Here is a 23,503-nt window from a genome sequence, read left to right as displayed (position 1 = left end):
AAGATACGTGGATTTGAAATTTGAGGTGCATGATCTGAGTTGCTTCGATTTGGCCTCAAAGCAACTCAATCTTGTTGCCTACATTGGTATATCTTCAGACAACCAAAGAACAAGCAAAATAATGGAGAATTCAAGGAGAAACGAAGAAGAGAAAAATCTAAAAAATTCACCTTTGGTTTGCTTCAATTGAGCTTGATCTTGCTTCCAATTTGCCTTGGCTCGACTCTAACAACTTGCAGAAAGTAAAATGGATGATTGAAAGGCTTGGATTCTTGGAGTTTCAATTCCAAAACAGAATGAGAATTGAAACTTGATTTCAAGTGAAATCTTCAAGTTTATCCTTTAATGGAGGTTAGGGAAGCAATGGTGCAAAGATTGGGCAAGAGGGATCCCTTTTCTAATCAACAAGGGCATGTATTTATAGCCTACACATTGCTTTTCACACCTTTTGAAAACTTGGCCAAATTTAGTAACTTGTGTGCATGGGTGCATGGGCATGCATTTATGCCCAAATGATGATTGTATTGAGTCCAAATTCGTGCACAAAACATGTTGAGATCATAACATGAAGCCATGCAAAGGTATTTGAAAATTGAGTTCAAAAGTTGCCAAAACAAGCCATGCAAAGTAACCATGCGCAAGCCACTCAAAAATAATCCAAATTCTATCATCTTGGATGTTTTGAAAAGGTGACATGAAGGGGAAAAACTTTGATTTTGAAGACTTTTCCATTTGGAACTTGACTCATGATTAATTTTGAGGTGGAATTTGGAGAAATCAAACATGGTTGAAATTTTGTAAGTATCAAGTCAAATGACCACTTCTTCCAACTTGAATAACGTTTGCTATGAGCTTCAAATGAAAATGGTTCCTTCATAAAAGTTGTAGCTATTTAAATCATATTAATTTTTTTCACAAATATGGCACCATTTTAATCTTGCATGATGGAGTAATGGATTTTAGAAGTTGAGGAAAATTGCTTGTTCAATGGTAATGACCCAAAATGACCTATAATGTTTCCTCTTGGCACATGCCCTTTCAAGTAGATTTTGACATTTCTCAAATAATAAAAGATGGAGAAGACATATTTAAATTCGTCATGAAACTTGGACGACCTTCATATCATGAAAATTGAGTAAGTTATGATCCTTGGAAGTTGACCTTCCAACTAGGGCACAAACAAAATGACCTATAATCTTTCACCATAAAAATGACTTTCAAAATAAAACTATATATTTATGTCAACATTAAAGTTGTTTTTAATGATATAAAGAGTAACTTTTCTCTTGGAAGAATTTTCATATGAAAAAAATTGTAGGAGATAGGGTCTAGGGTACCCTAGATTTGACTAGTTGACTTTCTCTGGTCAACTTCTTTGAACCAACTTGCAAACTTGATCTTCCTTTGATCTTTGGGGCTCATGGAGAATCATATATTCTTGAGATTATGTATAATGGAGTATCCCTTGATATCTTTTACCAATTGTTGAAGAAATTTGCTAAGGAAGTCACACAAGATACCCAGATGAATTAGGGCTTCAGAGGCAAACAAGCTTCAAACTCTTGATGAATTCTTAATAAAAATAACAAATAAAGAACATGGGGATCCATATATGATAATTAGAACTCAATTGTACCTTTTCTTGCTTGATACCTTGCATTGAGGGTCTCAAACCCTAGATATGAGCTTGATAAGGCACAGGTGGAAACACACACTACCTACAAAAGAAACAAGGCTACACATAGACATATTTTTGGTATTTTGGTTAGTAAACAAATAAAAACAAAGTATGATACAATAAAATGTGCTTGGTGATCTCTCCCCATGTAAACCCAATGAATAAGGGGCGAGGAGGATACCAAGTGTGTGATCCCAAAGCCAATGCAAATGATGAGATATCATGAGGGATATTAGGGTCAAAATTGGGGTCTTACATGTATTCGCCACCACCATTTGTTTGCAAAACCTTTATCTTTTTTTCACTCTGGTTTTCGACAAGCATCTTGAATCTCTTAAAGATTTTAAATACTTTGTTCATTCGCTTGATCATATAGATCCAAAGCTTTTAATTATACTCATAAAAAATGAGACAAAATACTTGTTTCCACCAATGGTATGATCCTCGAACGGGCCACATATATTTGAATGTACTACTTTTAGTATGCAAGAGGACCTCATTGGTATAGTCGAAGCGAAAGACTTTCTGGATTGCTTCCCTACTAAACAACCTTCATAGAGTTTGTCGGGTATCTCAAGAGTTGGTATACCAGTTACTATATCTTGAGTAATCAGTTGAATCAGTGACCTAAAATTCAAGTGGGCAAACCTCAAATGCCACAACCAACTATTCTTGTGATTGACAACTATTTTGAGGCATTGCACCTCATTCGAACTGATCATGGTCTTAAATGTCATGTTCTTCGACAAATGAGATATTAATACCAAACTATTCTAGGTGTCAAATAGTTCGAAGGTTCCATCTTTCATAATCATTGAAAACATTTTTCGACCAGTTATCCAACACTTAGCAGATTGCACTTCATTCCAGTTACATATAGTACATCTTGATAAAAGCTTTTCCTCCATTGCTCCTTTGAATATTTATTTGTTCACTAATTATTATTATTATTATTATTATTATTATTATTATTATTATTATTATTATTATTTATTTTGTTGATTATTATTATTATTGTTTATTATTATTGTTAATTTCACTATTGATTATTGCTTTTTATTTATTTATATATTATTTATTTATTATTGTCATTTATAATTATTGTTATTATTAATGTTGATTACTAGTGATAATTGTTATTTATTTTATAATTATTGTTATATTTATTTATTGATTATTTAATTATATTTTTTAATTATTAAATAGAAAAAAATTGATTTATTTGTCGCATAAGTTTTTCACAGATGTCCTGCAATTTCAGAGTTAAAAATTCAATTTAACTTCAGAAATTGCTTAAGCCCATAAAGTCTTGTTGACCGACCTCATATAGGGTGATTCCTACATGAACCGATTTACGATTGCTTAACATAGCGCTAAATTCTTTTATTTTAATTTTCATTTCTTTTTGTCGCTTAAATCACCGGTTTTTTATAGATGCCTTGCAATTTTGGAGTTAAAAATTCAATTTAACTTTAAAAATTGCTTAGTGCGTAAAATTTTGTTGGTCGACCTTAAATAGGGTGATTTCTACATGAATTGTTTTACGATTGCTTAACATAACGCTAAATTCTTTTAGTTTAATTTTTGTTTCTTTTTGTCGCTTAAATCATCGGTTTTTCACAGAAGCCTTGCAATTTCGGAGTTTAAAATTCAATTTAACTCTAGAAATTGCTTAAGCGCATAAAGTTTTGTTGATCAGCCTCAGATTGGGTGATTCCTACATGAATGATTTTATGATTTCTTAACATAGCGCTAAATTATGTAGTTCAAATTTCTGATTTTATTTCGAATCCCTTGACTTTCTCTTGGGTCTTCTTACAATGAGGTTCTTTTATTTACAATTGTCTTTTGAGCTTGTATTATCATTGAATTGTATCCCCATTCAACAAAATGTACCCACATTCCCATATTTTATATTAAGTTTACTGCTTTCATTTATTTTTATTATGTTAATTGATTGTTAATTCAAAGATTAAAATCAATCAGTTCCATAAAAAAGAACAAAAAAAACAGACACTTGATCCAACGTCGAGTCTTTTTCCTAAATCAAATCTAAATTAAATGTAAAGTCAAGCATAACCTCCGCCACATCCAAATTCTTTTCATAAGTCAACTTTAGAACGAGATTCTTTTGTTTACAATTGTCTTTTGAGCTTGTATTATCATTGAATTGTATCCCCATTCAACAAAATGTACCCCCATTCCCATATTGTGTATTAAGTTTACCATTTTCATTTATTTTCATTATGTCAGTTGATTGTTAATTCAAAGATTAAAATTAACCAGTTCCATAAAAAAGAACAAAAAAAACAGACACTCGATCCAACGTCGAGTATTTTTCCTAAACCAAATTCAAATTGAATGTAAAGTCGAGCATAACCCCCGCCACATCCAAATTCTTTTCATAAGTAAACTTCAGACACTTGGTCCAACGTCAAGTCATCCCCCTATTTTAAAAAGTTTTTCACAATAAAAAATGGAAGAATCTGATTTGGTTTAGACACTCCCTTTTTTGAATGTTAGGACACTGTTGTATAACTTCATGTTCAAACATTCAACTTCCATATTAAAATACAATAATTACCTGAATTAAGTCATTTCTCTTATAGAAGAAAAATATTGATCGGGTATCGACCTTCTCTTTCCTGATTATTTGGGAACTGCAGTAGAGCTCAATGGCTAAATAATCGTCTTCCGTTAATAAACTTTGACCTAATTCCCCATACATTTACATAAACAAACTTTTGGATGAAAGTAGAGTGATTGGGCTTAAGCCTCTTCCTTTTCAGGCATTTGAGTACTGCAGTAGAGCTCTTTGTTTGGAAGTCTGTCTCCACTTAAAATCAACTCAAACCAATCAAAATTGTTTTCCGCCCTTGTGTGACCCCGAAAACATTTTAAAAAAAGAGTATGCTACATCCATTTCGACGCGAAACAAACAAAGACTTCAGCCTCTAAGAACGAGCAACAAGTAAAGGTTTAACTGCTCAAATGCGATCTAAGCATCACTCCTTATTATTAATCAAACTAGTAGTTCTCTTTTAGTAGAACAATGTAGCCTTGAGTTCTCCATAGCACCCGGAGATACGTAGGAGCAGGATTGAGAAATCTTGTCAGGAACCCCTTTAAAAAAAAATTCCTCTCTTTCTTTCCCTTTTCTCACTCGATAAATCGCAAACAATATCATGCTAACACTCTAATACGAAACTAACTAAGAAGTTCACGTTGAGTACAACAGACATGAGGGGTGCTAATACATTCCCTTTGCGTAACCGACTACCGAACCTGATTTTGGTTACGATGACCATTTTCTTTTTCAATTTAAGGGCTTTTGTCGATATATTCCCTATCTTGCTTTAGAATAAATAAAGTTTAGTGACGACTTTATTCGAACATATTTTCTCCAAGCGTGCGAGCGCCTCGCGAAGGATCACGCTTTTCGAGATACGACAAAACTTCCACTAGAAGATCCTAACAATTACTTAAGGAAATACTTACACAGATGCAAGACTTCCACAAGAAGAACCTTTCTTACCTCATAAGCAACACAAATGGGTTATATGTGAAGGGATCAAATCATTTACATGCCTCACTTGAGGGACTAAGAGTCTCATCAGACATGCTTTAACTTAAAGTCTCACCCGAAGGACTCGACCAAAGCCTAGCCCTAGAGAGTTAACACTAATATAAATAATACATTTCATGGCGACAACTTCATCTCACGTATTGAAAAACCGAGGTATAATTCCTGGAAGCGTCTTTTTTTTATAAAAAAAATATACAATATATTTCGTCAGTTATTTTGAAAACTGAGGGATAAAGTTATTCAATGCATATGCTTCTAATCCCATCAGCCTCAATTTTTGTTTTTATCTCATTAAAAATGGCGTCTTCTTGAATATTTTATTTTTAATCTAAAAGGGTGCTACTTTTCACCTCAATTTTCTTTCCAACCGAGGTAAATATGTTTCTCTAATATATATAGCTTTAGCTTGTAACATCCAGTTTTATTTGTCTAAACAACACAAAGAAAACCCTAATGAAGAGCCCTAAATAATGAGAGCCATAAATATATACCATCTTCAATACGAAGATGTTATATGTTTGTTTCTCTCGTTTCTTCTTCATATATCCATATCATTTTATTTTACTTCTTCTTTAGAGATCTGGTACGTCAAACATCACTACTCAAATTGTTCTTATTGTTGTTGTTGTTGTTGTTGAGATCAGAAACCCTAGAGGTTTTATCTTGTTGTTGTTGTTGTTTAAACATATTTATATTATAGGTTTATTTATATTGTTGTTGTTGTTGAGACCCGTTATTGAGACCCTAAACCCTAAATGTTTAATATTGTTGTTGTTGTTTAAGAAAAGTTATGTTATAGGTTTATTGATGTTGTTGTTATTGTTGATGATGTTGTTTTTGTTGAGATCATAACCCCAATAGGTTTAACCTTGTTGTTGTTGTATAAACTAATTTATGTTATAGGTTTATTGATGATGTTGTTGTAGTTTTATTAAGAGATTGTTTTTTTTGAGTTATTGTTTAATGTAATATGTTGTTTTTGAGTTATTGTTTAATGTAATATGTTGTTTTTGAGTTGCTTATGTTATTGTTGTTGTTGTTTAGTCGTTCTACTACCCGAAGTTATGAAAATCTATATGTTGTAGTTTAGTTGTTGTTATTGAGTTTAAGTTTTAGATTAATATTGATATTGATTTTTTTTTGTGATTCCTCGTGCAACTCTTATCTTGTTTCATCGAGTTGAGTTTATTATATATAATGTCAATTGTTTGTTTCACTAACCACTCTTTAAACATATAACCTAGTAAATTAATTTTGGAAATAATCATATGCAAAATTATGTCATATCTGAAACTTATCTTACAGTAATTAATAATCTTCTAGAATTCTACAACTCATCATTCATCTCATGTTGTTTTATCGTTAAAACCTCTCCAATACTTCTAGTTTTTATTCAATTTTCTTCTATATTTGTTAATTTTTCAAAGCATCAAATTTTATGCTTTGAAGAATGAATTAGTAGAAAAGGAACTGTTGAATAAATAACTTGAAACATTTGAGAGATTTTAACCATAAAACAGCGTGAGATGAATGATGAGTTGTAGGATGCTTCAAAATCACTAATCAATCTAAGTTGTTCTTCAAATATAACACAATTGTTCATATAATTATTTTCCTAACCAATTTGAGAAGTTATATGTTCCATATAATTTTTAGTGAAATAATAAATCCACATTATATTTAATAAACTCAAAATCATTTTACCCCTCAGTTTATTAGATAACCGGGGTGAAAATGTGGTATATTCGTCAGTGAAATTACAAAACTGATGGGATATGTGTTTTCGCTATTTCAGAATTCCAAAAAGGTCTCCCTATGGATCAAACCCATGACCTTTTCACATATCCATCAGTTATTTTAAAATTGAGAGGTAAAGTGTGCATTTTTTATGATGTCATTCGTTACCTCGCCTCTGTAGCCGAGGTTAAATGCATTTCACGTCCGATGTTAAATGTGCTTTTTCTAGTAGTGAACTCAAAGTCTCACTTGAGAAAATTGACTGATGTCTATCCCAAGAGACTCGTCTAAACACCTCGCCTGAGAAACTAATATTCTCATCAATCAGGCTCCTCTAAAGTATCACATGCCACTCATTTGAAGTCTCACCTAATGTTCATCTAAAGTCTCGTAGGAGAATCCTCTAAATGCCTCGCTTGAGGGACTAAGTGTCTCCTCAGACAAGCTTCAACTTAAAGTCTTTCCCGAGACTCCTATAAATGCCCCGCCTGAGGAACTAAGAGTCTCATCACTTAGGATCATCTAAAGTCTTTCCTGAGACTCATCTGAAGTCTCGCCTAAGACATATCTAAATATCTCAACTGAGACTCATCTAAATTCTCATTTGAGAATCATCTAAAGTCTTGCATGAGACTCCTCTAAACGTTTTGCCTGAGGTACTAGGAGTCTCTTCAGACATGCTTAAACTTAAAGTCTTCCCGAGGGACTTAACCAAAGCCTAGCCTGAGAGACGTAACTCAAAGTCTCGCTTGAGGAATTTGGCTGAAGTCTAGCCCGAGAGACTCGCCAAAATTCCCCGCTAGAAGGACTAAGAGTCTCATCAATCAGGGTCATCTAAAGTCTCAACTAGTGATAAAGTTATTTTTTCCTAGATTAAATCACTTCGCCCTCTTTGAGCCCTCATGCTTGGAGGACTGTATATATGTATAATTTTATTGTACCGAAAGAAGGAACACTTAAGTAAGGGCTAGCAAGCGAAGAAGTGGGCACACATAGAAAAGTCTAGCACCTTGTAGCCTAAATGTTGGTCGGCCATAGAAAAGGCTAGTACCTGTAGCCCAATTGTGGCCGCCCATAGAGAGGGATAGTACCTGGTAACCCAAAAATGGTCCCTCGTAGAAAGGGTTAGCACCTGGTATCCCAAATAAGGCCTGTCATAGAGAGAGCTAGTACTTGTAGCCCAAATATGGACCAGATATAGAAAGGGCTAGTACATGTCACTACTACAAAAAGTGATTTTAACGTTGGACGCAAAATACATATTACCTCGGTTGCAGTAGTGAGGTAATGAAGGGCGTCATGAAAAGTAACGTCTTATCACCTCTGTTATTTAAACACCGAGGGTTAAATTAATTTTCACATGGGTTCAAACTCCGACATATGCATTTTTATTATTTACAAAACTAGTGCCTCATACATCCGAGTTTACAATAAAACCTAGGGGTAAGATAAACTATTTTTTAAAATTGAAATTCATTACATTTTTTACACAAAAAATAAATAAAAATTATTTATTTACAAACTATAATGTTTACTCATAATATTGTATTGTTTACACATGATAATAAAATAAAAGTTAATTTACCCCTGAAGATCATATGTTGGATCTCCGACTCCTTGATATTTGGGCAAGGTCAAATGCTTCATCTTGCAAGTATTTGTTTTTGATTTTAAAAAAATGGGTTAGAAAAAAAAGGATATAAAAATAAATGATTTTCTGCTCAAATGAATATTTAAAAACACAATCATACAATTTTCTGCACTTGCAATCCATCATAGAGAACTCCTAATGGTAAAAGTTAAAGTGCAGGATGTAGATAGTTTCAAGTGCTTCATGACGTTTCTTTATCAATTATAGATATCATAAGGCCTTTATAATGGATTTTTTTTAGGTTTCACGCGGATCACTAATGGTAGTGTCTTGAGCATTGATAATCATGAAATGAACGACAAAGATTTGTTTAGGTTTTCCGCTAAGTTATCCCCTCAGTTTTGTTAGAAACCGAGGTGAACATGATTTTTTTAAAATTACATTGTTTACATGGAGTATTGAAAAACAATAATTTAGCAAAACCATAATTTTGGTGTAAGAAGTTATCTGATCCAAACATTGTACGCATCCAATTTATAGGAGTTATCTGGTCTAACCATTGAATGCATCCAACTTCTAAAGGAATTATTTGTTCTAACTATTGAAAAAATGTTTTTCTGCACTTGCAATTCATCATAGAGAACTTTTACAAGCTTCTAAATACAACAAGAACACCATTTTGTGAGATGAATCCCAAAAGAATGATGTGTTCGAGTTTGAAGCAGCTACATATAAGTTAGGGTTAGGGTAAAATATGTTTAACGAGTGTTTTAATAGTAAAATGCTACTTATTTTATTCCTCGGTTATTAAGGAAATCGATGGGATATATCATTTAGTTTATAAAAAATATTATAATAATTAAAAAAAGTTTCCTGAATTATTTTCCCTCTCGGATATTTTGAATAACTAAGATAATAAGTTGATTGTCCCCTCGGTTTTGTTAAAACCCGATGTAATATGTGATTTCTATTTCTAAAAAAATAAATCATGACACGCATTGGAATCATATCCACTAGAATAGCAATAATCATCCATATTAAAAAATGTAATGTATCTTTTGAATTTTCAAAGAGGCGTTTGAGTTTCTCTGATTGTTTCACTTCCTATTCTCCACTTTATTTAAACATTATTCCTAGTTTCAACGTCTCATTTCCAACTCTTTGTGTCTTCAAACCTAGTTTCAAAGTCTTTTCTTTTCTTCAAAAATATCTTCAACAACCTTAGATGAAAATCTTTTGTTCGTTATCAATGAAAAGTTTGTTGACTTCAATGATTTGAAAGATAGAGGTTTTGATCTAAGGAAAACTATTCGCAAACAAAAGTTGAATGGTTACTTTGACATTCTTCATGGATCCATCTACGTTAATCTTGTAAAAGAGTTCTGGTTAAATGCCTCCGTTGGACCATCTGGTCATGATGCTGAGTCAATCCAGTCCTATATCAATGGCTTTCCTATCACAATTACTCAACCACTTATTACTAAGACAAGAAAATGTGAAAAGGAAGGTTATTGTGTTGAACATTATAGATTCAACAATGCCTATAAAGATCACCTTCGCTTAATTTATGTCAACTACGATAATCTCAGCAGTCCTACTACTCTACGACCAATTAAAAAAGTTTTGTATCAACTTCTAGTGTCAAATCTCCGCCAAAGAGTGAAAGAACTGGAAATGCTTACTTGGAATGACAGACATCTCTTGTTATTCCTTACCAAGAACATCGTAGTTAATCTTCCTCTTACCATTTTTAACTTCTTAAAGAAAATGATAATCATCACTAGGAAGGAAATGACTTTCCTCATTCCATATGGAAAAGTTCCTTCTGAATTTTTCTCTCAATTAGGAATAGTTAATAGCGATACTATTGAAGTTGAGTGGAGTCAGAAATTTGAATATGTGGAATAATTATTTGTTGTCATATTTTTAATTAATGAAATATTTTCTTTCATATTATTGCATATTCGTTTTTATTGATAACAATTTTTTTTAGGAATAATTAATTAATAAGAAAAAAAATGAAGAAAAAAAAGGGAAGATTGGAAGACGCTAAGTGAGAAATCATTGAAAAAACCATTAAATGCAGTTACAAGGATTCGAAGCGTGTTCCCTAATAGCTATGTTCCCTCAGTTTTCTAAAACACTGAGGTAATAGGTTTATTGTTATTTTTTGGAAAAATCAAGCGCTCACTTATAGCTATATTACCTTGGATTTTTATAAAATCGAGGGAAAAAGTTATTTAAAAAAAAATCAAACATGTCGCTCCTAGGACCTATACGCTCGGGTTTTGGCATGATCGAGGTGAAAGTTTCATCATAAAAAGGGTTATTTGTAGTAGTGTGTAGTCCAAATATGACCATCCATAAAAAGGGATAATACTTGTTGTCCAAATGTGTCCGCCCATAGAAAAAGCTAGTATCTGGTAGCTTAAAAGTGGTCCTGTGTATAAATGGCTAGAACTTGATAGCCCAAATGTTGCCGCCCACGGGACTAGTACATGTATCCCAAAAGTGTCTGTCCATATGACTAATACCTATAGCCTAAAAGTTGCCACCCATAGGGCCAGTACATGTAGCCTAAAAGTGGCTTCCCACGGGGTTAGTACTTGTAGCCCAAAAATGGCCGACAAGGGGCTAGTAAATGTAGTCCAGAATAAGTCACTTTGTTGGACTTGGTTTAAGGTACCTGATTCAAAGAGCATGTCAATGAAGGAAACCATGTTATCCATGATTCTAGGAAGAATAAGTCTTCCCTTCAACATTTCCTTAGAAGTGGAGTTAGGGAAAAAACACTTCACTAACTCTATAACCCAGTCCTAAAAGTCGCTATAAATACCTCAATCCAAGGTTGAAAAGGGACATATCGTAAAACACATGATATACACCCCTAAAACTACTAATATTATCACCTCACATGAGTTTGCTCTCTCATTGCCGTAAACACCGTCAAATAGGGTCTCTTACCACCGTGAGCAAGTCCTAACCCACAAAAAACTACTAAGGTCTCTGGCCACCCAAACATATGGGTGTCACGCATTATATACTTTTCGACAAGTACAATATCATTTTTAACCATTGACTCTTATTTCATAATTTCAATTCTTTTATCTATACGATGGTTAATATAAATTTCAAACTTACTAATTTGGGAAGTAGTTTTGTCGACGATGGTCTTTTGTTATCTATGAGAGGATAACTTGTCAATTAATTGAAGGTAATGGTTCCATTACTAGTATTTGAGTTTTGACAAGAGAAATGCATCATTCTAATCCGGTAAGAACGGAATGATTTGATCTTCAAGGAGAAGTTCTAATTTAGAACTCATAAATTCACATTTGCATTTGTGAGTGTTTATGTATAAACATGCATATCAATGTGAGAATTAAGTTCTTTCAAAAGATCATGCAACTCAATATAATAACAATCAAGAATAGATTTGGAACCTTGTTTGAGATTATTGATCTCAACATGAAGATTGGAGTCATAAATTCAACTAGATTTGGCAAAACTTTCCTTGAGATCAATCTACATATCTAAAGCATTATCTAAGAAAATAATTGTTTAAGCAATACGTTCAGTAACCAAATTTAGAATCCATGAATGAACTAGATAGTTACAACCTTCCCACGCGACACTATTGAGATCAAGAATCTCATGAACTTGGACATGTCCATCAACAAATGACAACTTATTTTTGGCACTAGGAGCTCGTTGCATCAATCTTTACCATGACAGGTAATCTTGACCACTTAGGTGAATGTAGTAAATAGAATCAATGTCACCAATGCTAATGGATGGATATCAAAGATGATGCACAAGCAAAAAAGGATAAAGAAGATACGCAGAAATTGCAAGAATTAATACAATTTTTTTTGAGAGTCCAAGAGAAATTGATTTGGTTTTGCGAATGATACCATATTAACATTTGAAAAGTTCACAATTAAGTTGAACTCAAAACAGAAAAGTGGTGAAGTGTTTCTCAGGCATTAGCATGATAGTAACGAAAATATATATACTTAAGTTGAAATTAAAATGCAAAACAATGTCAAAGAACACACATAAATTTTGAATTTTCTTAACACTTCCATTAAACAAAATGTACATGTCAATATATGTTACAATATTAACGGGTCTAATTATTAGGACCCCAACAACTTAAGTACATGACTGTCCTCAAAGATTCCTCAATTGCTTTGCCTGTTCTTCCTTTAATCTATTAGAAACCATAGCATAAGAATAAGAAGAAGAAAGCTTCTTTGATTGAGACAAAGATCTCAAATGATTTTTGACATGATGTTGAGCTAATCTTAAACCATAATTCCACCTGCATAAACCTTGGTCTTTCAAGGCTTCCACAACTCCAACACTAGCTGCAACTGTCCAAATTCTGCTTGTTGAACTCATCATGAAATAATTTGAAATCTTGCTTGTTTAGTGTATGGCTAATTAGTATGAGATAAACGGAAGAAAGCCTTTGTAGCTTGATTTTGTTTTGATTGAAGATGCAATTGAGTGAAGATAGTTTTATATACCGTAAAGTGAGAAGTGATTGGGCGTAACAAGGTTTGTAAAAACCAGTGGCATGAAAAAGCTAGCTACTGGTTTCGGTGGAAACCATGGTTTTGTCATTATGATAGTAAATAATAAAAGCTTCATAATAAAGTTCAATGTATCATCAATTTTTGGGACCACGCACGTGTACATATGACAGATATGTCACGCTTACATTATGTTCATTTATATGCGCGAAATTGTTCTGTACAGTCCTCACCTGTCCTGCTTTTTCTTCTTCTTTTGTTTTGTACATAATAATAGGTTTGATCTCTAAAAATGTGAGTAGTTATGCGGTTTCTAAACATTTCTTCAAATAATTCTTTAGTTAAATTTTGGTCATTAAATGTATCATTTGCTAAATATTTTTAATACAAAAAATGTTTTTGGCCCATCAACTCTTGTATATAAATCATTTCGGCTTATCCAAAATCATGAATTTTTACGGGAAATAATATATTCGGGGATGACTATTATTTTGTTGTCTTTAGGAAATTAGCATAAATTATCCAAAACGGAAAAGATTTTGGTCCGTTTGAATCAGTTTTGTTTTTTATTTTTTAAAATATATTTTATAAAATTGTTTTAGAAAAATGTTTTTAGAAAGAGTACAATTAAAAAATTTGTTTGGTACATAACTTTTCAAAACTATTTTAGAAATGAAAAAATAAATATATTCATTTGATTAATTAATTTTTAAAAATAATTTTTAAAGATGAGAAAATAAAAAATCTATTTTATAATCTAATTTTTAAAAAATATAACATAACATAAAATTAATTAACAATACATATATGTGAGACCTATTTTTTAAAATAGAGTTTATATACTTTTAAATTTTAATAAATATATGTTAGCTAAAATAGTGTTTTTATTTATATGAACAGATTAATAATTATTAAAATAAAATAAAAATTTATAATTGAGTAATTGACCGATATTTAAAAATTAATTCAAGTTTTTAAGTGTTGCTATTTCAACTTAATATTAATAATATGTTATATTATTATATAATTTAATAATGCATGTAATATATAGAAGAAAAGTTGAAATAATTTATTCAGATCTATTGTAATATTGTAAGTTAATTATATATGGAACAAATCAATATAATTGTGTTTTGTGTTTTATTGTAAAAAAAAACATTAAGCTAAATATTTATAATAATACATTAATGAAAATTGGTTGTTTTCTCCGTATTTTTTCATTTCTAAAATATGCAGAAAAATATTGAAAAGTGAAAACCAAAACATAATTTAATAGTTTTGGCTTTTTAATTTTAAAAACAACCAAAATTGAAACAGTTTTCCAAAACAAGTTTTAAAAAAAATAAACCAAACAATTTTTTTAGTTTTTAAATTTTTGAAAAGAAAAAAACAGTTTTTAAAAGTGAATCAAACAAATCCTTAAACATTGTATTTATCAGAAGTGATTTCGAATGAAAATTTTAAAAATGTGGAATTTGAGAACTTTTGTATTATGAATGAAATATAACATACTTTTTTTTTCCATGACTCCCGTTCAAAATGGGGTATTGGAATGGAAAAATATATCTCTTGAAGAGATAACAATGACGATGCTCAATGAAACCAATCTTTTTATTTTTATTTTTGGGAAGGTAAACATTGCTTTCTATGTAATGATTGTTTCTTGATAAGGTTAATTCTAAATGTTGTGACAAACACCGCATCGGAAATGAAGTAATCATGCGAGTTAAAAAACAACAAATATATTCAGTTATGAATATGAGAGAGAGAGAGAGAGAGAGAGAGAGAGAGAGAGAGAGAGAGAGAGAGAGAGAGAGAGAGAGAGAGAGAGAGAGAGAGAGAGAGAGAGAGAGAGAGAGAGAGAGAGAGAGAGAGAGAGAGAGAGAGAGAGGAGAGAGAGAGAGAGAGAGAGAGAGAGAGAGAAGAGAGAGAGAGAGAGAGAGAGAGAGAGAGAGAGAGAGAGAGAGAGAGAGACAGAGAGAGAGAGAGAGAGAGAGAGAGACGATTGTTGGTTGTAACAATTTTACTATTTACTTTCTCTAGAATTAGAGTTTATAGATTACAACTGAATAACAACTTAATCACTACTCTAACACACTAGAGTACAATCTATATATAGACTCATAGTATATGTATGTCATGTATAATGATAACGGTCATATATGACATATATAACTATTGCATAACAAAGTGCATAACTAACTTAAGTCAGTTTCATTCTAGAACTTACTTCGACTACAACATGCACACCTTCGATTACTGCATTCTTGAACTGACTTCGACTCATTACTACAAACTAGACCTTTCGTCACACTAAACTACAATTGTCTGACTGTTAACCGTGGTTATACCTCATTTTTGGACGCGTTTTTATTATTTATATTTACGAAAATACATTGCACTACGGTCAAACTAATAAATCGTGATTATATATTTATGGAATGACAGGGTTCGAATCTCAGCTCCAATAATTTTCTATTTTTTCGTTATAATTAATGTTATCCTTAAAATTATAATATATAAACTAAAATTAAAATACATATCACCAAGATTGTTAATGTAAACCGCTGTGAAAGTCATTATATTTCATCATAGTTTTTTAATACAACCGTGGTGAAATTGTTCTCATATATAATATAAGTGAATTAGCTCTTGCTTCTTGACAGTATCGTCGTATTTATCATGGTAAAATCCTAGCACACATTTTCTCTCTTCTTCTTCGTCATTAGCTCTCGCTTCATACATAAAGGTATTCTTCTTCTTTGTTCTTTCTTTTTCGTGTATGTTTTTTTATGTTTCACATAGTTTTCACATGATTTTCACATGATTTTCTTCTTGTTCGAGAGTTTATGGTTTTTTTTTGTATGTTGTTGTTGTTTTATGTTATTGTTTTCTTATTTCGATTTCAGATCCTTCTCTCAACATGAATAGTGGGATCAACAAACTTATCCACGAGATTCAAGTTACAAAGGAGGTTATTGATATGGTGGAATTATGGTTGAACAAAGCCAAGAAAGTTGAATCTGTTAGGGATCACATTATTGTTGTTGAACCTTCTGATGAAACGAGCTATAAGAAGATTCTTTTCAAGAATCTTAACCCTGAAAAGATGAAGAAGGTAGAATTTATTATGAATTACCTAATGAATCTAGATGTAACTAATTTCGAATCAGATGAAGACCTTGAGAACTATTAAGACCTTGAGAACTGTACGGATTCAACTAGGCATGAAAATTGAAGGCATTTGTTATGTTTTACATGATTTGTTGTTGGTTGTTGTTGTTGTTGACATGTTTTTGTATGTTGTGGTTGTTGTTGATTGTTATGTTACAGTGTACTACTAGCTTATGTTAACATGATGCTTTTTTTGTCGCATGATTTACTTCCTTTTTGGGTTAACAATGTACTACCAGTTGTTGTTGCTTGTTATGTTACAATGTTAATGCTAGTTATGTTGTGATTGCTGGTGCTTGTTATGTTACAATGTACATCTTATTTATGTTACATTGTCATGCTATTTAAGTTAACAATATACTGCTAGTTGTTGTTGCTTGTTATGTTATAATGTTAATTCTAGTTTATGTTTTCAAAACATTTTAACATTCTGAAAGTTGTTTATATTTTGAAATCTGGTTCAAGAGAACTCATACTATGGGTATGGTTCATAAATGGTTTATTTTGCTATGGAGAAATAATACAAGAAGTATGAAGCAAATTGGTAAGCTTCATCTGTCTTGTATTTTTCTTCATGGCAACACAAAGTAGATCAACTTCAGATTATTCCACAAATCTTTTCAATAAAATGTATGTTATTGTTGTTTTATTGATGTATGTGGTTGTTGAGTTTATTATAATGTATGTAGATTGTTTGTTTCACTAACTCTTCATTGAACATGCTTTCATTTAAAGTGATTTAGAAAATAATAATTTGAAAAATAAGTTATATTTGAAATGCAACTTAGATCAAACATGTTTTTCGAATTGCATCCATCTCGTAATTCATCTATTTCGCTCTTTAACACGTAGAACTTGGTTTATTTCCCTAAATTCTTCAAAGCAACGATTAGTTCTCTATTAATTTATATTTCAAAACATCAAATGTGTTAAGAAATTAAATCATCTTCATCGCTGTCATCATAATAATCTTCACTGTTGATTAAAAAAAATGATGATGATAGTAATGACGATGATTCAGAATTACTCAACATATTGATGCTTTGCAAAATAAACTCGGAATGAACTGTTGCTTTGAAGAATTTGGGCATTGAATCAAATACTACATGTTAATAAGCAAGAGATGAATTACAATATGAATGCAATTTGAAAAACAATGGTTCGTTTAAGTTGTTTTTCAAGAATAATTTAATTTTTCAAATTATTATCTTCTACATCAATTTTAATGGTTGTATACTTTTAGTGAGGTATAAGGAAAAACAAGAAATTTGCATATTTTATAATAAAATCAAGGTACTTTTCACAACAGTTATCTTCTATAACCGTGGTGAAATGTTAATTATATTTCAAATAACTTGTTACTTCTGCTGGGTTTTGAAACCATGACCTTAATATATATCACAACGGTTGTTTAATATAATTGTTGTGCCAGGTAGCGCACTACCTAGCTTATAACCACGGTGACACGCATGTTGTTGAAACCACCATACATATAATCACATGCTACCTAACAACGGACTTGAAAGTGACATTATATGTGTTTCGCAACCATCATTATATGTTTTTTTGTAGTAGTGACTACCACATACACAACCCAATTGAACCATGAAGTTTCCCTTGTCGAGACTAGAGTTCGATCCAAATACTACAAAGCTCCATCTTGGGACAAACACTACAACACCAAGGAAACAAATTAACTATCATCATGCAGCTTTATAAGATGCATACAATGAAAGAACTTGTTACTAGGCAATGACTTGGTGATCATATCAGTTACATTGTCTTCTTTTAAAATGTTCAACACTTTCACTTCTCCTTTCTCGATTTTCTCCCTGATAAAATGCAACCTAACATCAATGTGTTTGGTTCTCTCATGATAGGATGAATTCTTAGACAGATGTATAACACTTTGACTATCATGTTTAATGTGATAACTTGACCTTAAAGTTTCAGTTCTTTAACAAACCCTTCAAGCCACGATGCTTATATCACAACTTCAGTGAGGGAAACACATTCAACCTCAGTGGCTGATAAGGTAGTAACCTTATGAAGAGAGGATTTATAACTGATGGTTGCACCAAACATTGTGAAAACATATCCAAGAATAAATTTTATGGTATCCATACATCCTGCATAGTCATAGTCGACAAATCCTTCGACTTCAGCTTCGCCATCACTCATGGCTCCGCCATAAACCAAGACCCTACTCAGGGATCCTTTTATGTATCTCATAATCCACTTCAAATCTTTCTAGTGCACCTTCCTAGAATTGGCCATATACCTGCTTACAAGGCTCACTTCATACGTTATGTTCGGTCTCGTATACACCATAACATACACCAAGGACCCTACTATACTATCATAAAAAATGCTATTCATATAAGATCTTTCAACTCCGGTACTAAGACTTTGAGTCATACTCAACTTGAATTGAGGACTTGTTGGTGTTACAACGGGATTTGAATTCAACATGCCAATTTTTTTGAGAATCTTCTTCAGGTATGTCTCTTGAGATAAGCATAATCTCGGCTACTTTCTATCTCTCCAGATGTCAACTCCAAGAATCCAGGTGGCAGCTCCCAGATCCTTCTTGTCAAACTCCTTAACAACTTTAACCTTCCCCTTCATTACGTCCTCTACATTGTTTCTTGCTATGATAATGTCATCCACATGAAGCAAAAAATAACAAATGAACTTCCGGGTCAAAATTTGACGTAAACACAGTGGTCGAGCTGGATTCTAGTGAAACCTATGTGTTCCATGAACTTATCGAATCTCTTATTACATTGTTGATGAGATTATTTCAGGACATATAAAGACCTATTAAGCTTTCACACATAATCTTCCTTTCCTTTTTTTGAATATCATCCTGGTTTCCTCATTAGATTGTTTAATCTAGATCACCACACAAGAAGGTGACCTTCACATCCATCGGTTCAAGTTCTAGATTAAACTTTGCCACCATGGCTAACAATAATCTAATGGATTTATTATTTACAATAGGTGAGAACACATCATTAAAGTCGACTCCTTCTTTTTAAGTGAACCCCCTAGAAACCAGACTTGCCTTAAATATCTTTGATATCACTCTTTCGATTCCTTCCTTAACCTTGAAAATCCACTTACAACTGACTAACCTGGCCCTTGCAGGTTTCTAGGTCAACTCCCCAAGTGTTATTATCATGAATAGATTTCATCTCATCGTTCATGGATTTCAACCATTCAACCTTATTTCGACTCCTTACAACTTCCTTGTAATCTCTAGGATCTTCATCAAGAACCTCACTTGCAGAGATTAAGGCAAAAATTATGAGATCAACATAACCAAGTATCTAAGGTGGACTGGTGACTCTTCTCGACCTGTTGATTTCCAGGAAGTAGTCATTGTAAGTCTCCTTATCTTCATTAGCAACTTGTTCTTCTTCTCCGACTTCATCAGGGTTATGCAATTCAACATTAATATGCTCCACCTCAACATATATCTCTTCTTATTCTTGCTCTTCTTCAGAGATCTTTGCATTTTGACCAATGTAATCAGTTTTCTTGAAAGCAATTTTTTCTTCATTGAAAACTACATCATTACTTTTGATCTACCTTCTATGACCTGATTCTAAGCATCATGACCTATAGGCTTTAACTCCCTCAGGATACCCAAGAACATGCATCTTAGAGCTCTAGGTTTGACTTTGTCTTGCCAAATGTGAGCATAGGCTTCACAACCATATACTATAAGTATGTCGAGATTAGGTGGATGTCCTGACCAGACTTTTTCAGGTGTACTCATCCTCAAGACAATCGAGAGACACCTATTTATCAAGTATGTTGCAGTCACAACCCAAAACACCTTCTTCAATCCTGTACTAACCAACATGCATCTAACCCTTTCCATGATAGTTCGATTGAATCTTTCAGCCATGTCATTTTGCTGAGGAATACCTACTACAGTATTGTGCTCAATAATAACATACATATCACAATACTTGTCGAAAGCTTCATTGTAGAACTCAACGCCGTTGTCGGCCCTCAGCCTTTTGACCTTTATGTCAATCTAATTTTCGACTAGAGTCTTCCAACTTTTGAAATTCTCAAAACTTTCATCCTTTATTTTCTTAACGAATATCCATAAATTTATGGAATAGTCATCAACTATGGATAGAAAGTATCTTGCACCTGAGTGTGAAGGATTTCTTGTAGGCCTTCAAAGATTAGCATGAATGTAATCAAGGGATCGATGTGTTTTTTGTTTGCCTTTGTTGAACTTCACTCTGCAAGCTTTACCAAACACACAAGGTTCACAGAACTCCAACTCTTTGACCATGTCACCACCTAGAAGATTTTGTTTCCCTAGTTCGACCAGGTCTCGTTCACTGACATGGCCCAATCTCATATGCCATAGTTCAGTCTTCGACACAGGTCTCATGGATGCAATACCAGTTGAACCACTTACAACCTCAACCTCAAGGGTATACAAGTCTTTCTTCCTTCTGCCTCCCAATACTTCCTTCGACCCCTTCATGAATATTAGGATACCATGTTCTCCATTGAAAACATATCCTTTCTTACCGAATTCACTAAGAGAAATCAAATTTCTCTTAAGATCAGGTACATACCTGGCATTAGTCAGTAGCCTTATTGACTCATCATGGAGCTTGAAAAATCTGACAGATCTAATTCCTTCAATCTTGCAGGCTATATTATTTCCTAACAACATTGATCCACCGTCTTGATCACATAATTCCTCAAACACGTATTTGTTTAGAGTCATGTGCCAAGTACAACCTGAATCCATAATCCACTAGTTGTTAGAGTTGACGCTTGAAACCATAAGGACATTAGATAATTCATAATCATCGTGTATAATGGCTACATTTCCATTATCCTTACTTCCATGATTATTCATACGTTCATGGCATATCTTTGTTGTGTGACCCTCCTTCTTACAGTGGTAACACATAACTGCAAAAGCATCACCACCATAAGACTTCCGCTAACCTTTATCTTTATTCTTCTAAAACCTACCATTTCTCTTTGATAATTTTCCTTTAACAAACAATCCTTCACCAATAGACGATGGCTTGTTCTCCTTTCGTTCATTCAAATCCTTATAGTACAAGGCTGATTGAACTTCTTCAAAGGTCATGGACTATCTTCCATACAAGAGAATTTCTTTGAAGTGAGCATTAAATTTAGCTAACACACATAACAACACTTGATCTTTATCATCGATGATAACATCAATATTCTCCATATCAAGAATGAGCTTGATGAACATATCCAACTACTCCGTCAAGACTTTGTCTTTACTCATGCTGAATGAATATAAAGTTTGATTCAGGTCGAGACGATTGGCCAAAGATTTTTTCATGTACACACCTTCACGTTTCAACCATACACCTACGTTAGTTTTCTCCTTCGAGACTTGTCGGAGAATCTTATCACTAAGGCTCAAGATGATTGCACTATGGGATTTCTCCATCATCATCGTCTTCTCCTTCTCCGTTAGGGTAGTATCCATGATTTCTATGAATACGAGAATGTTAACGGGTTGTGGTTGATGAGCGCTAGGGACGGTAGTCTGGATCAACCCCGTGCTTGGAGGAAAACGGCGCATCCAAAAAATGTAAATGTGTCTTTCTATGCATTTTAATGCAAAGAGCTATACAAATAAGAAAACTTGATTAAACATATGCAAATTAACGGTAAAGCAACGTTAAAATGCGATAAAGATCAAGGAACATAAACCAATCAGAATAAATCAAATGAATCTATATAATTTGAACTAAGCATATAAAGTATATAGAATAACATTGAAAGGGAAGAGAAATTGGATTAAAAATTTAAAACCTCAAAGTATTGGCGGAAAATGAATCAGTAGGTCAACCTTTGGTGATTAGTTATACATGAATCGTAAAAACAATATTGTATCGTGAAAATTCAGAAGAATCCCTACCATAGCAGCGAATTTTATAATATAACCAAAGGGAAATTCGGGTCCTTATGGAAACCGACCCGAAAATTACAAAAACTGGCCCAAAGCAACTATTTTAATTAAGTATGGAACTTCAACGAATTATTCTACCCTCTTTCACTCCAATCAACTTTTGAATTCAACACAAAACTTGTAGCTCTTTCTCTTAGATTTGCATCGCATATTAGAATGCGTCAATCTGATTCCCGTAGCTCAAGATATGGTCTACATAATGAGAAGACTTCAAATAACTATTTAAGATGAAAATAAAATATGAAAATATAATAAAGGCAAAAATTAACTTAAGTATAAAAACACACTAAAATAGTAAAAATAATAAAATAAACTATATAATTTCCTAAGTATAATAGTAGAAGAGTGTGCATCAAAATGCATTGATCAATAACGGGCGGCATAATCATCCTTCTACCCGTGTCTATTGCATTAGACATATCACACAAAACTTCTTGCGTGCAATCAAAGACAAGAACCTTCGCAAAAAAGTGGTGCATTCATGATATGCTCTAATTCAACCGTCATTTCAACACTACCGTGACGAAATTAGATTATTAAATGCAGATGCAGGACGGTGGGTGGATAACATTCCATTGGAGAAGTGGACAAGGGTATTTGACAGAGGATATCGATGGGGCCACATGACAACAAATTTTGTGGAATGCATGAATGGAGTCTTCAAAGGCATTAGAAATCTACTAATAACCGCATTAGTGAGAACAAAATATGGAGTGCAGTGTTAATGTCAGGTCAATTATTCAGTGAATGCTGCATGAAAGTGATGAAAGAGGAAACTATCAAAGCTAGCACATATGAGGTTACAATCTTTGATCGTCATAGGAAAACTTTCCGTGTGCAGGAAACAATGGACCACAATGAGGGGAGGCCAAATTTATCATATACTGTCAAACTAAACAAGTTGGTGCGACCGTGGCAAGTAACAGGCCTTTTGTATACCTTGCTCCCATGTCATTGTGGCATATGCACATACTCGTCAGGACTCTTACAACTATATATCTGATGTTTACAAGGCCATTAATGTTATGAATGTCTACAACGAAAGCTTCACAGTGCTGACAATGGAGGAATATTGGCCTCCATATCAAGGGGACATATTTTGGCACAACGATGAGATGCGAAGAAAAAAAAAGGACGCCCAAACAACACGTGTATTATAAAAGAAATGGATACATATGATAAAATGATAAGATTATGT

The 23,503-nt window shown here is 32.9% G+C and overlaps 1 pseudogene; it reads right to left on the bottom strand.

Annotated features, from left to right (window-relative positions):
- Positions 1 to 12,637: 12,637 nt before the first annotated feature.
- Positions 12,638 to 13,270, bottom strand: LOC127086836 (uncharacterized; annotated as a pseudogene).
- Between the last annotated feature and the right edge of the window lie 10,233 nt (positions 13,271 to 23,503).

This window comes from Lathyrus oleraceus, chromosome 5, assembly GCF_024323335.1.
Source record: "Lathyrus oleraceus cultivar Zhongwan6 chromosome 5, CAAS_Psat_ZW6_1.0, whole genome shotgun sequence".
NCBI classification, from domain to species: domain Eukaryota; kingdom Viridiplantae; phylum Streptophyta; class Magnoliopsida; order Fabales; family Fabaceae; genus Lathyrus; species Lathyrus oleraceus.
This window is presented reverse-complemented; position numbering and strand designations above follow the sequence as displayed.